This window comes from Columba livia, chromosome 19 (assembly GCF_036013475.1).
Source record: "Columba livia isolate bColLiv1 breed racing homer chromosome 19, bColLiv1.pat.W.v2, whole genome shotgun sequence".
Taxonomy (NCBI): domain Eukaryota; kingdom Metazoa; phylum Chordata; class Aves; order Columbiformes; family Columbidae; genus Columba; species Columba livia.
In genome coordinates this window covers 3,450,930-3,471,979 of record NC_088620.1, presented here as the reverse complement: position 1 = coordinate 3,471,979, position 21,050 = coordinate 3,450,930, and the positions used below count along the sequence as shown (strand labels likewise).

The following is a 21,050-nucleotide window of genomic DNA, read 5'->3' as shown; positions in this document are numbered from 1 at the left end:
TCATGTTGTCTTCATTCTTAAAGATGATCCTCTCCTTCGTCCATCCCCCCGCTCCCCTTTGTCGGCTTGCAGGAAAAGCACCCCTCTTGCTCTCTGCAAACCCAGTGGGCTAGAAAGGAACCTGCAAATCTACTTGATGCGAGGCTCCTTCCTCTCTAATTACTAATTAGCTTTTCCAACCAGGGAAAAAGCTCCTTTTCAATGGCAGAAACCTCCCTGCGCCAGAAGCGCTCACTCATGTGTGCCATGTCATGGTGAAGTGCTGGGAGCCAACATGACATGAACGCTGCAATGAGAAATGAACGTGTTTGGGTTCTGCTCCAACATCCCCACATCTTCACCTGAGATGATGGCCCAGGCCAGCTCTGATGTTTTCTGATCAAGTGCTGAATGCAGGATCAAGTGTGTCGCCAGAGCCCAGCAAGAGCTCAGCCTGCAGCAAGATCTCTCCTCTTCTCTCCATCCCTCCTGCTTTCTGCAGCCTTTTGCACTGCTCTGGCCCATCTGGATGTCACAGCTGTCCTTTGTTCCCTGGCATGTTGTTTGAAGAGCATCAAGGAGGCAATTCTCTTATGAAACCTACATCCAGTACTGTCCCCATCCTACCAACAATGACCACTTTAAAACCTTTTAGAAGTCTTCTTCAGCCTTGCAAGCAGAGGCTTTTTGAAACCCTTTAACATGGGGAAATGAAGCAGAGGACTCGGACTCCCCAGATGGACAAATCCCCTCTGCAAAACCAGCTACTCCTGGAGCTTGCAAGAGAAGTGCAGGCCAACCCTGGCAGCCTTAATGCAGCAGCACAGGGGGAAGAGCAGAAGCAGCAGGATCCTGGGCAGGTGAGAGACTGCAGGACTTTCTGGCAAGTCTTGTACAGTGTGCGCTCAAGCCTGCATCTCCGTGCTGTCACAGCCTGTGTCCTATTCCAGTTAGATTAAAGCTTATACACATTTGACTACCCATGCCACAATAATTCTCCCATTTGCACTCACCTAAGAAGGTTGGAGCACTCAATTATTTTAAAGTCGGCTGTTTTACAAGCTCTTGGCTTTGATTAAGACTTTTCATCTTTCAGGCAGACATCAAAGGGAAACCTGGAGTTTTCCAGTGCTGCATCATGGGCTTGGGGTGTTCTTACTGCTAACTTGTGATTAACAGATGAGCTGCCCGGATGGCAAAGCCGTGGGGAGGGATTGCTGTACCCCACCAGGCAGAGGAGCAGCAGTGAGGACATCTCACCAAAGTCTGCCCTGCTCTACCAACCATGACACTGCTGGGAAACTCATTTAAATGCATTAAGAGGGAAAATGGGGGCGTGCGTCTCAAGGATGCTCCTCGACACATGGCATCTGGCTGACGAGAGAGTCTGTCAGGAGCAGCCTGCGTGGTGGATGCTCCCTGCGATGATAACTGTTCAAAGTGGATGAGCTTTCTGTCAACAACTTAATAATCTGTGTCTGCCACGATCTCGCGTCAGCCAACACTCCTGTAACGAATGGCTGATAAGGAGGAGGTTAGACTGGGGAAAACGGGCTGTTTTGTCAGCACGATGTTCTTGTCAACAAAAAGACTGTGGAAAAGTTCGCCGGCTCCTTTGTAGATCGGCTGGGATGATTCACCAGCCCCACAGGCCAGTTGGTCCCAAAGCCTCTCTCCACCTACAGCAACTGCAGCAGAAGTGGCAAAAAACCCCTGCAGTAAGCAGATGTGGTTGAGCCTCCTCCTAACCCAAGCAATTAGCCTGGGTTTTATCCTGAAGTTTTCTATCTCTTCCCCACATCTTTATTTTTTAAACTATTTGCTCTTGTACACATGCAATTTCTTTCTACTCTACATGAATTCAGTTTACACTGAAACTCTGCTGCAGCTTTGCCCTGTGGCAAGGAGTTCCACAGCTGAACTGCCCTCCATGCTGAGAAACCTTCCATTTTGTCCTCAAAATCTGTGGGAATAATAGGAGTGAGGACCTGAGACGTGGCACATGTCCCCCAGGTCTGGTCCTGATTCTCTCTCTTGATGAGCTGGGGCAAATCTGAGCACCCTTGGGGTGGAAGGGATGGAGGAGGCTGCTCCAGTAGCCCCAGTCCTGCAGCACCTTCTTCACCCAGTCCTGCCACGGCTGGAGTGTGATGGTCCCATCACCCAGGTCATGTTGTGGAGCTGGATGCACTGGGGACCTGGAGTCTGGAGATTATCAGAAGACCAACCCATCATTGTTGCACAACAGGAGCCATCCCATGGGCTTCTTCTGGGGAAAAAGAAGGAATTAGTGCTTGGGGAGCAAATTCCTCTGGCTACTTGAGGCCAGGGCTCAGCCCTCTGGAATGCCAGAGCGATAACACAGCACGAGAGTGAACGTTTAAAGAGGCTGTGGATGCAAACAACGACCCCGTGACCTGTCCCAGGCTGCAGCCCAAATCTTGCAGCTTCAAGCTGCTGTTGCAACTGAGAGCGGTTGGTTGGAAGGACAGACACCCAGGGCTCAGATTCTTGGCTGCTGTAAGCCAAGTTGCTTCACATTTAATGGTGCTTCCTCTGGTTTGGACAAGCTGAGGATCTGGCCCACTGTGTGCAAAATTAGCCACTCATTAGTGCTGCCCGCAATCCCTCAGCGCAGGGGTGAAATGAAAGCAGATGCCAAACTGCCACCTGGAGCAAATTTTTTACAATTGGATTACAATTGGCTGGAGACAGCGGGAGTTTTTCATTCGTATTAACTGTGTGACAAAGCACTTGGAGGCTGCTGCTGCGCGGGGTTTCATACCCAGGTCCAGCACAACCCCCTGCATGTAGCAGCATCTTCAGAACATCAGCAATTGGCACCAGGAACCTCCAGCTGCAGCTTGCAGTGCCACAGATCTGGTCTGTAGGCTCTCGCCTTGTCGTTAAGCTCGGCTTTGCAAGGAAGCTAGAGGAGAAGGATCCATCCAGAGCCAGGCAGCAGTGCCCTGAGTGTTAGTTTCCATCCATTCTAGCACAGATTGACACGCCACATTATGTTGTGACACGTTTGTTAGCGATGATGCTTCTATGACACGCTACAATTTCTGACATGCCATTAAATAATGTAAAAAAATACTGAACTGAGACATCTCCTAAAATAAAACAAGATTTAAAGCTCTTATTTTTTATTTAGGAAGACATTCCAGATTTTTTTTTTTTTCACTTTTGAAAACAGATTTGAAGTATTTTCCCAGTTGATATTTTGATGTTTAGGGAACTGGAAGAGTTTTCCCTGAAGTGCATTGGGAGTGTTCAAGGTGTCATCAGCATGGCCTTCCAGGGTACCCCAGCTTCTGTGCCATGGACATCCCCACCATGAAACTACCCAGACATGTGCCCTGGGTTTCTCAGAGCTTTCCTCAAACAATGCTGCTACTGCTATTGGAGCTAATTAGCTTAAAGCTAGCCTGGATGTGTCTATATATGACACAATCACATCTCTGGCTGCTGGGAGATACACTCTGTCACCTTTTGCTGGTGAGTTTTTCTGATGTGTTTAAGACAGCAAATATTTGTGGGCAGATTTTGAAATGCAGGCAACAAACGCCCACAAAACCCAACCTCTCTGAAACTTTCTCTTTGTAGGAAACATCCTGATGTTAACATTTTTCGTGTGTAAGTTCTTGTTTTTGTAACATGCAGCCATGGGATATTAATTTGAATCAGGCATTTGATATCCATATATACATACTACTCTATATTTCCCAACTCATTTGGTAAATTCACCGTTAGCCACATCCACTCATGCACTGTCAGAAAAGTCTGCTAGAACTGCATGGAAAATTAAAGTCACTTTTGCCTGGCTCAGAAAGCAAAATCTCACGAGCTGCCAACATCTGCTTTCATCTCGCTGCTTCTGAAAGTGCCGGGGGATGTGGGGAAAGGCAGAGGGAGGACGAGTGTGTGATGTGGAGCAATCACATTATGGACCCTGTGAAGAAAAGAAATTCTTTTAAAGTAATTCAGCCTGAGTTCATCCTCAGTGCCCAGGTGAGACTGAGTCATCTTCCCGGTGCAATATCCAGCGTGGAGTGTGGGTGCACGGTCAGAGCAGGGTCAGGCAATTGCAAACAACAGCGTTAGCAGCTCTTTAGAAGTTCTTGCCCCTTTTCCTTGGGCGAGCAATGGGTGAAGGATGGCAGCAATATGAAGCACACAGTTCCAATCGTTTGATATCATCTGGCTTCACCCCCGGGCATGTTCTAGCTCTGTACCACAGCTGGGTTCCTCGGCATGGTGGCTTCTCTACAAGTCCATGCCCTCTTTGCTTGCCTTCTGTCTCCCCATCACAATGTCTTGTCTGGCTGATTTTGTGCTCAGAAGCAATGCTGCTGGTTTAAATGCTAGCAGCTGGCAATATTTTCCCTTGGAGTCAAACAGCAAAGCGGCTGGTCTCCCAAGCCAGCCTGGGAAGGTCGGCTTTGCTGGTCCAAGCACAAATAATTCTGGCAGGGCATGCTCGCTGTGAGAGTTTGCAGTTGAGCTCACTCATTTCCTCAGTGCAAAGGAAATAAAAGGGATTTTCAGTGGATTCTCCATAACCTCATTTTGAAGATGAGGATTGCTTAAGCAGAATAGACCCCAAGTTCTCAAAAGTTCTGCAAAATCATGAGGCGCTTCTGATGTCACCGTGGGATCAGGAGCCACTCCACCATTGTCAGGGACATGCCACTGTCACAAAACTATTGGCACTGTCTGGCCCCTGTCCTTATTTACACGGCTTCAATGCTTACGAAGGCTCAGAGTCATTCATTTCCTGAGTGGCTCCCTTTAGTGGAAAACATGATGTTTTGGGAAAGACACCAGGCCAAGCTGGGCATAAAACTGTTCAAGTCATTTAGCCAGGTGAAGCAATGTTATCTTCACATCCTGTTTTTGGAAAAGGTTTTGGGATTAGGGCAGGTGCCCACATCCTGTTTCATTGGGAGCTGAATGTTTAACTCCCTTAGACTCCATCGGAAAGCCTGGTTTAACCCCACTCTTTCCTTCAGATGTGTCCCTTGGTCTCATAGAAGCCAACAGGACTTCTGCACATTGCTTAAAGTTTAACTGTTGCTTGCATGAGTGGCTGAATCAAAATCCAAACAATCAGCAGCGGTTCTTGGGTCAAAAGTAGCTCTGCTTTTAATGGTATTTGCCTTCACACCGGCACTTGTGAATGTGTAGAACCCAAAGCACTTTGCAAAGACCTCGGCATCGCCGTTGACTTCTCGTAGGTGGGAAAAATGAATCGCAAAGGGTCACTGAAATGATCCAGCCATGCAATGAGAAAGGACATGCCAATATCCTAGCCCAGGGCTCTGCCTCCTCAGGGCACTTTGGTGTCTGGAGAGGTAGGGGTACCCATGGTGGGCCTGGCAGCAGATGTGCACCGTCCGACTCCATTCCTGACCCAGGCAATATCAGTATGATGGCAGTTTCCATGCAGGCAGCTGTGGAAGGAAGCAAGAGGAGGTCTCTGAAATGAATGCATTCGCATGTTAGGGTAATTCTCCCTCTGTACTGTGTTGACTACCAAAATGGGGGCCCTTCTGCTGGTTCTTGGGGGAGGGAGGAGAACTGAGCCTGAAATATGTATTTAACCTGATCTCAGCACAGCTCTTGCCTCTCAGACTGTTTTAAAAATAATATTTTTCTCTTTTTTTTATCCTTTTCTTTGTGTTGGGAAAGCTGCCAGAGGAGGACTGAGCAGTTTCTGTGTGCACAGATCCAGCTCATTTCCAGGCAGGAGCCAGACAGGGACCAGGGAATAAGCCCCATGTACCAGTCATGCAAATATTTCACAACCCAATCCCAGACCATTTTCCAAGTCCCAGCCGCATGTTTGCACTTCGGCTCTGGAAAGAGGGGCTTTGTTCCTGATCTACCTGTGTATCGGGAAGAGCTGCTCCAGATCCATTTCCAAGAGCAAGACTATGTCCAAAATGGTGTAAATCAGGAACATGACTGTTGAACAAGGAGCGAAAGAGCCAGGAGGTAAGGTTTAAAATGAAACCTTAATTTGCTGCATCCTTTTTCTTTTCCCTGCTGAGAATGGAGGCAGCACACACAGAAGCCTGTGTTGCTTTTACTGAGGATCACTTACAAATCCTCAGTTTCTAAAGAATTAACCTTAAATCTTTCCCCATTTTGGCACCTTGGCCCTTTTGCGCAGCCACTTGGGCAAATTTCACCTGCTCTGACCAGTGGGCTCCTGTGATGGTATACGTATTATTTTTTCTGATATATTAATTTTGAAATCTACTTCTTTAATGCAAAACCTTCTTGCTGCTCTGAAACAAAACAGGGCCATAGCTTCCCTGGCTTGGGCTGGCTTGGCCCCGGCTTTACAGATGGGATTATTGCTCTCTTGGCAGGAGTCACGCAGAAGTAGGTTTTGCAGATTTCAGAGTGAAGTTAGTTCTTGGCATTGCTGGGTCATTGCTTGTGTCCAAATATTTCTAAGCCCTTCATGATCATTTAGGTCAACCATTGCACGTTGTGTTGTAGATCTGAACACGGGATTGAGAAGGCCACAAAACCTCTTGGGATCCAGTGGTAGACCTGATGCCATGAGCAAAGTTCAGACCCGTTTCTGAGCTGTGAGTGGGTTACAAACAGCAGACAGATATCCCAATTCTGATTTATAGCTGAGGTCATCCCAATGCCAGATACATTACAGGCAGGTGGAAAGGGGACCAGGAAACTTATGTAGTGAAGTGGGTGATTGAATGATCAAAATGTGGGGGCTGAAGCTGAAACAGGCAGGTGTTTTCTGGAAACAGTCTGCTTTGGGTTTCCATCAGGAGATGCCACGCACCAGGCTGAGCGAGCCTTGGCCGTGGCTGAGAGCATCCTCCTGCTCCATCGCTCCTGCACGCACACGGACGAGCTGGAAACCTCCCGCACAGCAGGAGATGTAGGCGGCACGGCCGTGAAATGCCTCAACGCAGACATCTGTTAAAGACCATGCGTGACAAAATCTCCTACCAATACAAACTGGCCTGCGAAGAAACAGAAAATAGAAATAGAAAGATGTCTTGTGACTCAAGATGTGTGCATTTGCTAAAGCTGCCGAGCTGCAGTGGCTGGACTCAGTCTCTGAGTCTGTATTTCTGCACTCACAGGAGAAAAAGCCTTTAATGGCAGCAGGTGGGAGAAGTTTCTCCATTCACCACTGGGTTTTTTGATGCTCATGTATGGCCTCCCTGTGGGAGCTCTGGTTTGGTATTACAGTCATAATCGTGATGCAGCATAGCACTAATGAGGGCTCTCATGGTTTATCCGTGTGTGCCAGATCTCCTCATTTCCTCAAGGGTCCTGAGGCAATTGGTGCTCATCTTCTGTCTCTAATCTCTCTGGAGTCCTGATTCTGTGGACATTTCAATTATAATCACAATACTTAGTAAAAAGGCCTTGTGGCATCCCTAGTTATGAATAAACCTGATCCCTCTGGGAAGGCTAAATCCAGAATTTCAGAAGTAAGGTCTTGAGGATGAGGGCTTGGAAAAGAGAAGAAAATATCCCTGTCCTGTGGGAAAGGCTGAGACAGGGCAGTCTCCTTCTCTTGATAAAAATCGCAGTCCTGGGAATTATTTTTCTGAAGAGAAAACTCAACATTTCCTTTGCTTCAGCCTTATCAAAACATCTTGCTTTGACACAGCACGACAGCCTGGGACCATGACAGTCAGATCAATATGCTTCCAAGCCATCGAAAGCAAAGTGTGATCTTTTCCAGCTCCAAATTAAGAAGTTAGTCCTTCCCCACAACGTGTTTTTGTGTTGCTATAGGAAGCCGAACAGCCGTGCTGGCAGGACTTTCGATCAACAGATCTGCCACCTGCAAATGTCCCTGGGAACACTCGCTGAACAGTTCTTGCTCATTTACCTATGTCTTCGCAGGCAAGACTGTCCTCACATCCAAATTACAGAGACCACAGGGAGCTGGGGATTTCCTTACACTTGTATCCCCTGTTAATTGTTTCTGGGAGGATTTTGGTCTTTGCTCAGCCTCTAAGCCAAACCTGTTCTGCTTCCCCGGGCTTGCAGCTTCCTCCAAACCCATTACAAAGAGCCATTGTGGGTCCTGCCCGTGGCTCCCAGCTCCCGGCAGCCAGCACAGTCATCATTGGAAAAGGCGCCTCTTGCCCACTTAGCTGGGAGATAAAGGCTGATTTGTCTTGAGTGGGAGGAAAGCATCGAGTGTGCCGCTGCCAGGTTTCGTGGTACGCGGTCGCCTGATTTCACAGCTGCTGGGCTGGGTAGGCGAGTTTGCAGAGCTCCCCGGGATGCGGGGGGCTGCAGAGTGGGGACCCCCCGCTACCTCCTCCCCATCTTCCTGCTGTTCTCCCTCCAAAGCTGCTGCATTTTGAGCTGGGATCAATGGGATGTGCTGCGGGCACTGAGCCTGTGCTCTCCAGGGTGAAGGCAGCCCCCCCGGGGTTCAGTGGATCAGGTCCCAGTGAATACAGAAGAAAGAATTCCTCCTCCTCACCTTGCCTCACCTGGGGATGAAAACCCAGGACCCCCTCCCTCCCTCCGAGCTCTGTTTCTGTTTTTGTTTTCTTGCCTCCCCCAGCCCTCTTCATCCCAGCCCTCCTGGGCTGTTTTTCCCGCAGCGCGATGCTGTGAGTGGGTTCAGAAACAGCCCCTCCAGCTGGGCGAGCCCCGACGGCTCCAGCCTCCCTGGGTTTGCCTGTGGGCTTGGGCTGTGGGATGGGCATGAGCATCACAGAGCCAAAAAATGCAGTGGGGGTTGCTCTGAGTGGGTCGTTTTCTATCAGTCCTGGGTTCAACAGGGAGAAAACAGCTGGCTGCGAATTATTTTTTTGTGTACTTTATAGAGTGGCTTTTGCTGCCTGTACTCAACCCAGTGTGACCTGCCTGGCATCATCTGTTAAGTGGAGCAGTTAGCCCAGTCCCTCTGCCCCTCTGGGCCTGGTGGGAATCAGCTGCCAGACCTGGGTCCATTTTTTGGCCTGGGTGGTTGAGGCTTTGTGTCCTTCTCCTTCCACCGGAGGAGGATGCTTGTGTGTGGCTGGGTACCAAACCACACCAGGCAGCCCAGCAGCGTCCAGTGTCACAGGGCAGATGTGGGTCAGGGTGGTCTGGGCACTGGGGACACAGTGCTCCTGTGCCAGGAGACATCAAATTTCATCCCCAGCATCTCAGTCACCTTTTTCATGCCTGCCATTGGCTTAGGTAGGCTGGTGGCACTGGGAAGGAAGGAAAACCAAGAAAGCTTAAGCATAGATTCTAATGCATTACTGGACAGCTCGTATCTGGATAATGGCTCTGCAAGTGGGGCCAGTGACCTGGCCCAGCCTGCCCTGGGTGACACAAGGCCACTTCAACATAGAGTTAGCCCAATCCTCACTCTCTGTTCTGGCTATGTGGTAGACACTAATCAAAAATATGTGCTTCCAGGGTGATATGGCAGACGTTGCACTCCTGACAGATTATTGCATGCCTCCAGTGCTGCTGTAATGCTGGAGGTTTGGAGGCCAAGTGACTGTAACCAGCTGAGCAGACTAATAACCCTGCAGAAATGCACTGCCTGCAGTGTTGTTTTCCTGCCTTACCAATGCAAAACTCAGAGGAAAGATGCAAGGCAGAATGACAGAGAGAACCTTCCCCTGGCCCCCAGATCCCACTTATAGATTGCTATCGTCCATGTCGTGGTCCCCGCCTGCCCCATTGCTGGGCTGGGTGCTGAGCAGAAGTGACAATTTCAACAAGAACTAAATTGCAGCTGGGCAAAAAAGGATCCAGGGGGATATGGAGGATGGGAGTAGGAGCTGCGGTGGGTGAGGTGCCCAGCTGAGCTTCTGGGGCTGTGCGGGGGCAGATGCTCAGCATCTCAGGGTGTGTTAGTGGTGGCTCAGCACCATGTTGACCACAGCCGCAGGTCCCGGCATGAAGCCAGGGCTGGCTCAAGCCAGCAAAGAGTATCTGCTTGCAAAATACCTGGAGCACACACCCAAGAGAGAAACTAGAGCAGCCATGCTCCCAGCCCTGCATGCCGCTGCACCGTGGAGCTTTTCAGGGAGACACCTGTGTCCAGTGCATGAGAGCCCTTTCACCACCCTGGTCATGTCAGTCTGTTCTCCCTGGACGTCTCTCCTCCCCGGACGTCTGCCCTTGTTTGATTCTCTGGCTGTTTAAAGCACTCCATGGTGCCCTTTGCTCGCTGTAAGCGTAGCCCCGGACTTCACCCCAGGGACACCGCTGCCAGCAAGATGATGCAAAACATGGCTTGTGCAAACAGGCAGAGCCATGGACCTTGGTGTGTGTCCCTTCCCGTGCTGCTCACGAACCAGGCTGGTCACCTCCAACCTGCCCAGTGCCACAGACAGCATCGTCACGGCTTGGGAAGACATCATCAGGCTGCAGCTCATAATTGGATTGTGGCTAATGTGGAACAGTCCCTCAAATAGTTTCCTGATGTTGAGTTGCTCCTGGCAAAGTTCAGAGGGAGAGAAAGCTCCAGGGCTGGTGGGGGATCTGGAGCTCATTTCAAAAGGGCACTATCGAGTCCTTTCGGTCAAAAAATTGAAGGTAGCTTTCATGCCGTCAATCCTTGGGGGAGAGACCCCACGTTATAATGCCATGCAGAGCTGCAGCAAACTCCTTTCAGTCCTGGTGGGCTGAAACAGAAAAAGAAGAAGACAATGAGGATCCTCCAAATAAACAGTGCACATGTGCTGCCATACTGAGGGTCCATGTGTCTCTGATTTACATGCAGGCTGGGAAGTGCCACATCCGCCTTATGTTTGGAATATTTTAGCCCTCCAGGGCCTGAATTTAACCCCTGCCCTCTCCCACCTCCTGCAGCATCACTGATCTTGCCCTCAACCTAAGTTCCTGAGAATTCAATGCCAACTCCAGTGCACTTGGACACTGGGAGACATTGCAGTTTATTGACTAACCCAGAGAGCTGCAACGTGTACAGATGATTTAAGAGCCATTTCTTCTTCTTTCAGCATAGAGGCCAGCAAGTATAACCCCCTGGTCAATGGGGCATGGAAGGATATGGCACAGGAGGGGGAAGTAAAGGCAGATATTTCTAGTGATTGTTCTGTGCTTTTCCTCTGTGTGTTTCCAGAAAGGACTCCAGCCTGAAAAAGGATGTCAAGACAGGAAGGATATTGAGTTGGCTTAGGCTCTGTCATACAAATAGCTTGAGTGACCTTTCTCTAGCAAAACACCAACTATCATAGTATGGATTTGTTCCAAAGCGTTGTCAGCTCTGGAAGAGCGCGGCCATTTCACAGGCAGGAGATGCAAAGATGGATAGATAGACAAATAAATAGATAAATAGACAGATAGATAGATGGTGTGTGGGGTAGAGAGAAAAATAGAGACAGACAAATGCATTCTTCACAAAACCTTGTTTTCACTACCCTCATTTATAATGTAGGGTTTGATGCCTTTGGAAGGGGACTTCATGTATCTTCACACCATTCCTGAGTGTGGCAGTGTTTGCACAATGTTAAGGTCTCAGGCCTGGCCGTGTACTCCTTCCCTTCATGTGTAGCTCCCACCTGGATGGGGAAACTGAGGCACATAGCAGCAAAGTAACTTCTAAAGGCCCCATGACATGCAGGAAACAAAGCCAGGCATGGCAGACCCAGGAGCCCGGTCCTCCCTCCTCTCTCCTCACCATCATCCCTTGCTGTGTTGCCCGTTATGATCCTTGTCACACTTCCAGGAAGATGTCACCTTCTCTAAAGGCTGGTGAACACGCACCTTTTGGAGTCTGTGTGCGCGCATGAGTCACCCAACGCAGGAAGAGCAGAGCCAAGAGGTGGGAGCTGGGCACTTTCCAGGAAAAGCTGGGCTGAAACCACAGAAGCCATTTCCTTGCAGACTCGAGCCATTATCCCCCTGCCAGAAATTACTGCTTTGCACATGGTGAGCCCTTCTGAGGTAGAGATTTGCTCCCGCACGTCCTCACCGCAGAGATGCTGCTTGCCCACCCTCTAGGCTGCTCCCACCGGTGAGTCCTGGCACCAGGACGACCGTGGGGCCACCGTGTCCTCATTGCTCCTTTCACTCCTGCAGCTTCCCTGGATAAACCACCCCTCTCTGCATTGCTGCTCTCAGCTTCTCAGTCAGTTTTAACCCAAACCAGACACCAACCACTAAGAAAAATCCCTTTGCCCCCTTTGGAGAGGAGCAGACCTTTCCTGTGGGCTGCAGCCCCTCTGGCTTCAAGGCAAAAAATCCAGGGCTCCAGACTCTTCCCACTGAAGATCAGGCACTCTTGGCTCCAAGTGCAAATTTTAGGATGTTAGCCTATCTTCTGGATTTAATTAGTCCCCAAAACATTGCAAGATTTGTGAAAAAATGGTATTGGAAGAAGATGGCTTGAGGTCGAATCGAGGGAGTCTGTTTTGTTTCTTTGTAGCTGAGGCTGCAGGACTGCAAATGTTAATGTAATTTACCCATTCCTCATGTCCAGGAGGTGCAAAAATAAAGGGAAAAAAAAACCCAGCTCAACTCATGGGACACCATTACATGACATTGCTTTGCTTTTCCCAGGTGGGACCATATCTACAGGCTCAACCGGGCAGCAGAAACATCCAATCCAAGAAGTAGCCGCGTTGCCCTGAGCTTGGCTACTTATGGGTTACAAAGATTGTCAGAAACATTCTGAAAATGCTAAAACTCAAGCAATGTTTCTTAGCTGCATCTTCCTCGCCCAGCTCTGCTTTCAATGCGAGGTTGTCTTTGTCTGCAGGGAGACCGACAGCAGCTTGTGCACACTATAAACATCGAATGGAAGAGACACTTCTAACGTAATTATAATTTAAGCATAAAATATGTCACTTCTGTAGGATTTTGTTGTCTGGTGCGTAATTACTTTATGGCACCATAAAAATATATTACATTATGATGCCTTGCTGTGCTTTGCTCAAATAATTTATAGCACAGTAATAGCGTGGAACAATATTCCAGACCATTGTATCCAATCTAACACATAAATAAAAATTGTGGAAAATAATGATCTTGGTTAAACGCTCATTTAATTATTTTCCAGTCTTGGCTAAGTTCTTTTATCCCAGTTTCATTCCCACATCCTCACCAGATTATATTCAAAATATCTAGAGGGAGACTTTTTAAAGCTCAAAGAAAATACAGCTACGTACGGATTTCTTTTTCATATGCTGCCATCTCCAAACAATTGGGAAGACGAAGCATTTACTGCATGTTGACTGGAATGGAAACAAGTTCCAAAACTTCTCCCCAAGCAACGTGTTGAAAACCTTTTCATTTCAAGTCCACGGAAACGTTTTGCCAGCTTAAAAAACAAAACAAAACAACATGAAGCCCCTTCCTTCAGCTTTTGAGGCTCTTAACATTGATGCCTTTGGAACAAAACTTCAGTGACTTTTGAAGCAATAAATTGTTTTGAAAAACCCACCCCCCCTTTTGCCTTGAAAAGAGGGAAGTGAAACCTTTCTCTTTTTCGCCTCAGCATCCTTCCCCCACGGCTTGGACCACAAGAGGCAAAACATTTCCCACCTGCCCATCCACATTCCTTCCCTGAGCTTTTTGGGGCATTCATGCAGATTCGCTCAGTGGAGGGACGCCCTGAATCTGCAGAGGGATGAGCCCCTCGGACACGAGCAGCTCACCTGTGCTAAGACCATTCTTTTAATATTTTAGTGTTATATTTAGCAAGGGAACTACAGGTGGAATGGGGAGGAGATGCCAGGCTAGAAAACTGCAGGTAAAGCAGAGGTTAAAGCTGAATTTCCAGCTCACTGAGGACTGAGAAGACCCAATGATATCGTAGGTGAGGGATGGGGCAGTTTGGAGCTGGATCCCCAGGGCTGCTCTAGCGTGAAGGAACCTGGACCAGGCAGCTGCCCAAAGCTGCTCCAGTGGGTGACAAGCATCCCTGGAGAGGAGCAAAGGCACGTGGATGTGCCCACCCCCCCCCCGGCAGAATCTCCCCCCGAGGTCCCTCCTCTGCCTCCTCCATCCTCTTCCTCCCACGGCTGCAGCAGAAGCTGGGACAAGGATCTAAAAATAGTGGTGGGCCCTGTATATGCATCTTCAGCAAAGAGACCCATAAATGCAGGCAGGACTGAAAATCAATTCTTTAAAGCTGAAATCAATAACAATAACTAATATTAATAGTGATTATCCTTTCTTTATTGCACTTTGCAGTTGGAAATGAATTGTTTTTAAGGATTAGCGGCAGCTGAACTCTGTAATGCAATGTAAGACTGAAGATTTACTATGAAAACACAGCTTATGAGGAAAGACCCATTACCGCTGATGGAATACACTTTGGAAATAGCCCTGGCGACGGCTGCTGCTGAGCACACGGAGCCTCAGAACCTGAAGTCGGCAGCGGGTTGAGATTTCTGGCAGGAGACAGGGATTTTTGGTCTCTAACCCTGTCTGGTTTTCTCGCAGTCTGACTTTTTAGTTCCCAGACATCCCAAATGCATTTTCATTTTTTGGTATCTTTTATCTCAAACAGCTTCAGACATGCAAAACTTGGGGTGGGAGAGAGGGGAGGAAGAAAGGGAAGTAGGTTAAACCTGTCATATATATATATATATATCTGAGTCAGCTGTACATAGATGAGGCAGCAGTGTCTCGAGAGATCTGCTGTGTGTCAGAGTTTCCAAAAAGCAGCATATTAGGTGTGCGTCGAGCACTTTAGGAAAGTCTGGTCTCGAGCATCCCCATGGGAGTCCCACGGCACTGAAGCGCTTCTGCAAACCGCCTGCTCTGACAATCTGGGCTCGTGTCTGTGCAAAACTCCTCCCTCAGAGCAGAGGCAGCACAGCTGGAGAAATGGGGCTCCATTCTCACATCTCTGCTTGTGGGCCAGCCCTAACCCCACTATTCGCTTCTATTTCGCGTCTCCAGAAAGTGGATGATGCTTCAGCCATCGAGAATCTATTTTGATTTATTTAAATCCCTGTATCTGAAGGCCAGGAGCTCTTTCCAGCTTTAGGTGGTGCTCGCTGTGCACCAGGGATGAAGTGCGGCACCCTGCCTGTGCGGGATCTCCTGGCAAAGTGACCCATCAATGGCACATCCATCATCCCAGCCTGCAGAAGGTCTCGCTGGTAGATGATTCCAGCTGTCTCATCGACATGTGGCTGTGTTTTCCGAAAGGGGTACTTGTGCTTATTAATTGTGGACCCCTAAAAGGTTCCAAGAAGTACTTTGCTCCATGCATAGCATTTTCTCAACCGCAATTTTCAGTGGGACAGAGATGAGGCTGACACGGAAATTCAGAAAAATATAGGGGGTAAAATCCTGCCCCTGTTTGAGTTGATGGCAAATGGGACTTTACCACTTCTGGTCGGCATCTCTTCCCCCAGCACGCGGGATCCCAAGGCTGTTCATGTGCAGAGCTCCTGGGCCTTTGATTCTGGGTTGTTTACTCAGCTTTCTTTTTAACACTATGAAGTTTTTTACTATTAGCTAAATAGTAAAGACAGGCAGAAAGAAAGCCTTTTGCAAACAGCAATAGATCAGTGGCAGACAGCATGAGCAGACTGATCGTATCGCATTATTGATCTCTGTTAAAGGGGATTGACATTTTTCACCTGGGAAGGTTCTTTTATTTTTATTGAAAAAATGGCCTTTTCTCCGGAAATAAAATTGGACTCTTGCCTCCATTTTTCTCTGCCATTTCAATTCATAGTTGCCTTCCAATTTTATAAAGGTTTTCATCATATTTATCCTAACAATTTTGAAAATCTGGGTTTCAATCCGAAAACACACTTTTTAATGGACACTACATTCTGGTAACCGGAGCAATAACCATATCCAAAATGAAGATAACTTGGATGGCTTAATGTTTTCCCCAAAGTTGTTTTTCTTCCCTTACTTGTGTCTTAACTCTCCTTCTCATGGAGTCCCTTCAGCCACCTCAGGAACAGAAGCACTGGGAGCTTTCCCAGTTGGGTTGAGCAGCGCTGGAGCTCCCTCACATCAGTGCCAGCCTGGAAACATCTATGAGTGTTCCGCTGAGCCCGGCACGTGGTGTGCAGATGTCTCCAGACTGGCTCAGCTTTGAACTTGCTCAAACAATTCAATGTTTTTCAGTTGTGCATCACTGCTATTTTGCTCCGACTCATCCTCTGGGGGCGGGGGTCTGGAAAGAAGCTTCTTTTTCCCACTGCAGAGAAAACAGCCCTCCCTGCACTTCAGAAAAGGAAGCTGGTGGCTGTGTATACTGACCACCTTGGAAAAGACCTGGAAAGATGTTGCCCTTCTCCTTGGGATGGCAGCAGCAGCAGCAGCAAGGCTGGAGAACCATCATTCTTGAGTGAACTGAGAATCTAGGTAGGAGGGAAGACTTGTTCCCACCTGAGATGGGGACGGATGCCAGGGGGATGCACCAAGGAGTGCAGATTTATGGGACCATCCCCTTCCAGCACAGCATCTGCTGGGTAGCGGCTCTCTAAGATGCCCCTGGACACATCATACTTTCCCAATGAACATGTTTTGTAGCAGCAAATGAGTCCTGGCAAGGGGCAGGAAGACACGATGAACTCCCTTCCAGCACACACAGCTCCAGGCACCTTCCAGATCTCAACCTGGGCTATTAATTCCCATCTGTCAGAGTGGGAAATACCGGCAGGAGCCACAGCCAGTGTTTCTTAACCTGAGATTTTTAACCACATGTACCCTGGGAGGGTGTCTGCCCTCCCGAAGAGACATGGTCTTGTGAGGTTTGGGGGCCACAACAGGCAACAAAGCCCATTGCTGCGCATACACACATGAACTTCAGTCTTAGAAAGGAAATGGTTAGTGATTTTTTTATTTATTCCTATTTTTTTTACAGATCTGAGTCTTCCACCTGTGCTTCCAGCTACCTGCTTCATATCGCTGTGTTTGCCCCTCTGTCAAACAGCGCAGCGGGGAGCAAAAGGGAACAAGACATGGGGGATGGAGAAACACAAGGGAGAAACAAGATAACGTGGGGATTGATCTGTCCAAAGGTTAAGAAGCTGAACTTATTTAACTCCTGTTAGTTTATTTATTGTCTCTGAGTTATATCTGTGACTGTGACTGAGCAGATTAGCGCGGGATTGCTGGGTAGATTTAGAAAGGTTCAGTGTTTTTCTAGCTCAATATGCATGAGCGCATGTGTCTGTGTTTGTGCGCATGTGTGCCTTACTCTCACTTCTCACCGAGCAGTCCCGTTTGTGATCCCCTTCTGGGTGAATATAAGTGCTCATGTATACAATTAGAGACAGAGGAGAGAAACAATTTCCTTGCTCACCAGATTCCTTGCTCATCAGAAGCTAAATTTATGCGGGGTACAATACATACTGTTTATTATTCCATGAAGGCAGTGGGTAATAATTCCTCTGTCCCCAGAAACAGGGACACTCACTGCAGTAAAATATGTATATATATATGTGTATATATATATATATATATCTAAAACTCCTCCCACTGGTGATAAACCTATGCGTCATGCAAGATTCATAGAAGCTGGCGCTGGTAAGTACTGGATGTGGATGAGTAATGTTTATTATGGCTCTCTTGGCTACTGGGCACTCTCGGTAGCAGAAGCTGCAGAAGGAAAGGGCAGCCCAGGGGGAAGGACTGGGGCTGGTCTTGGTGTTTCTCGCAAAGCCCGGCTCAGGCAATGAGAGCAAAGCCCAGGCTGGGACCGGCTGGAGACACAGGGGAGAGGGGCTGGATGTCACCGAGCAGGAGCGAGGTGCATTAGTCAGATGGCTTGGCTAATATCTCCTATTACATCAGTTTCTTTTCTGTCTCTCTAAAAGAGCCACAAAAAACCAGTGAGTAATTTCTCTGCGGAATATTCATCTTTAAAAAGCCAGGCCCAGTGCTTCAGTGCTTCCAGCACATTGTTTTTCTCCCCTTGACTTTGAGAGTGTGTCCCGTGTATAAAACCAACGGGAAAAACTCTAACTGGGGACAGGGCACAGGAGAACGTGTCCCGGGCTGGAATAAGCGGGTTCCAGAAGGCACTGGGGCTGCTGCAGTCAAGTTAATGCATGAACCTCAGCTGCTCTTTACTATGGACACAACCCCCTTCCTACTGAATGAGCAACTGCAGCTTTTTAGTGATCATCTTTGTCTCCTTATAAAGGGGAGTTTAAGGATCCCTTCTGCCTTATGCTCAACCCTCTCTCCATCCTCATGGTATTTGATGATTTATCCCCTCGTTGGGGGTAGAGGGTATTTTCCACAGCAAACCTGCATAATTTCTAACGGAGGAAATACAGTCAGTGAAAACCAGATGCCCTGGTCACATCCTGGGTGGTGGATGGTGTCTTTTTTTGAACCCCAAACTCACATTCCAGGTATCTATTTATGCTACTTAGGCAAATCAGATGGAACCTACCCCTGTTTTGGGACATAGAATCATAGAACAGTTTGGGTTGAAGGGACCTTCAAAGCTCCTCCAGTGCCACCCTGGCCATGAGCAGGGACATCTTCACCAGCTCAGGTTGCTCAGAGCCCCGTCCAGCCTGGCCTGGGATGTCTCCAGGGATGGTTCATCCACCACCTCTCTGGGCAACCTGGGCCAGGCTCCCACCACTCTCAGTGTAAAAGATTTCTTCCTTCTATAGAAATAATCATGCCAGAATCCAGAAGGCACTGGGCAGACACCGGTCCAGCAAGAGCCCCAAAACTGTGTTTACAGCAAGAATGGAAATATGTCTCATAGCAGCTCCAGCCAGCACAAAGGCAGCAGTGTGAGGGACACAGTGTAGTTGAATTTCAACTTGAAAGAAAGTCCAAACCACAGTGCTGGAGCCAGGTACGAAGCTCTCTGGAAAAATCTCTTTGCCTCCTCCTAACACGGTGCCACCAGCTTTAGTGCAAACACAGAAGGAGAGCTACTTTTTATAGATAAAAGAATGTCACCAGCCATTTATTTTATTTATGGAGGAGGCAGATAATTGACAGGTGGCTGTCTGAAAGAGATGAAGCCCTCCAGCTAAACACCGCAGCTCCAGCAAGGGTACGAACGACAGAGAAATGGCTCCAGAGGTGATAGACTTGTTACTTTTAACACTGTGAGATATATAAGAGAACAGGGTTGAATCGCAGTTCAGAACAATCATACCTAACCACTGAACTAAATAAAACCGATGATTTCATACCAGTGTCTACAGCAGCCTCTGACTGAGCTTGAATTAATGAGTGTGTTGTTGCCTCCCAAAGGGTCTTGCAAGCCTGAGGACTTCAGGTTCTTTTTGTAGGGCTGGAATGTGCCCCAGCCTGGGACCAGGAGCAGGCTGGAGGGTCAACACTGTGCCGACCAGTGATGCTAAACAGCGGTGACATTTGCCCTCCAGCAAAACAAACTTTGCTGAGCGCTGGGGAGGCAAGCGGAGAGCAGAGAGCTGTACTGGGACCAGTATGCTGGGCTGGCTGGTTCTCTCTTGTCACACAAGCTGCAAATACCAATCTTTCATCGATCGTCTTTTCTCTTTTTGAACCAGCCTGCCTGGGACTTTGAAGCTGACAAACGTCTACCAGGCCTGGCCCTCCTGCCCCTCAATGGATCTGTGCCTGTGTCTGGGATATTCAGTATTATCTGCTCCCGACTACCATAAAGAAAAATGGGAGCTTAAATATTAACTCCCACCCATCACACAATTATAACATCTTGCTACATGAGAAATTTCCTTGTTTTTCTTAATCAACCTCAAACTTCTTTTTTTTTTTTTAATGTTTACTCGCATTTTCCCCTCCTGCAGGGCAGAGGAACATTTACGATGTAAAATTACAGCGCCTATTACTCGGGAGTGCTGCACGCCATGGTGATTCAGCATGACTGGGACCGAGGGAACAACTAGAGCCTGTTAGCCGGATCCCTCCGCTTTCACACCTCCACGTGGCTTTGCAGCAAATCAAAACGCAACAAATGGCTTTGCATCATTTCTTCAAGGAGTCCTGGGCCTTGTACGTTATCTTGAGGGCAGGGTATGTGCTATAATAAAAGACGGCTTTATTGCCAGCTGCAACAAAGCCAAGGATTCAGACGCGTATCGCCTTGTGGGTTCATTGTAAACTCCCTTTTATGGCCCTTCCAGTTTATTGCTCATGGAGATTTACAGTGGGAAGAAGGGGCCGTGTGCTGTAATTAATACTGTTATTAGTCTGGGTGGGTTCGATGCAATGAGCAGCGTGGCGGTACTGCCGCCAACCTTGGTACTTGCCCTTTGTTATCCAGCCCTGGCAATGAGATGAGGACGGGCTGGCTTTGGTGTGGCAGGGCTGGTATTACCAGTGCCATGCTGGGAGGTAACTGGACCAAAGTCCTTCTCCATTCAGAGGGACCTGCTGTGGGTTCAGCCACCTTGGAGCGGAACATTGTGAGACATCACGTCAGCTTTTCTTGCCAGGCTGAGGACATTAATTTCTGCTCCAGATGGTTTCCCCCTGCAAAGCAAACAGTATTTTCTTCAGGTGCAGTGGAAGGAGATGGATTATTTTCAATAGTTTCAGGTGTTCCTGGACACAGGAATGAGTTAAAAGCTGGACACACAGAAGTCACCTACCAGCCCTGTGGTCCCCTTTGAAAGGAGTCTGTTTTAGCACACTCAGCCTATGGTGACAGGGGACAAACATGACAGATAGAGGCAGAGCACTGGACACAGCAGTGAGGACTGTACCAAAAATATCCCATCCTGCCTGCTCAGATGCTTTCTGCTGAACTGAGGCTGTTAATTAACAGTGATCGTTGCTTCTTGTCCATCTCTGGACTTCCAAGCCAAACTCCAGCCCTGTTGCCACTGGGGACACTGGAAGTGACTCTGTTAATATCAGCCTGGTTTCCATCACCCACTACAGGAACAAAACCTCAAATGAGGCAAATTTCATGTGTTTGCAGCTTTTTGCTATGAATGTTTCATACAGCTCTGCTTGGCAATTAAAAAAGCAAAAAGCTAGGGTGAGAACAGCCCTGCTAATGATTTGCAGTCTGCTCCTTAGAGCCAACTTATCTCTGCAAAACCAAAACTATATCAGTTTCCAGAAGCCACCACCGAAGTTAAACATTAAATGCTTGAAGCTGCTGGAGACTTCTGTGGCTT

General features: G+C 48.2%; 1 long non-coding RNA gene across 1 annotated transcript; it reads left to right on the top strand.

Moving 5' to 3' along the window:
• Positions 1–5,724: 5,724 nt before the first annotated feature.
• LOC102098500 (uncharacterized) lies at positions 5,725–20,025 on the top strand. The gene is made up of 3 exons (XR_272516.3): positions 5,725–5,979; positions 16,808–16,964; positions 19,713–20,025. It is a non-coding gene; the product is annotated as an uncharacterized LOC102098500 (long non-coding RNA).
• Positions 20,026–21,050: the final 1,025 nt, after the last annotated feature.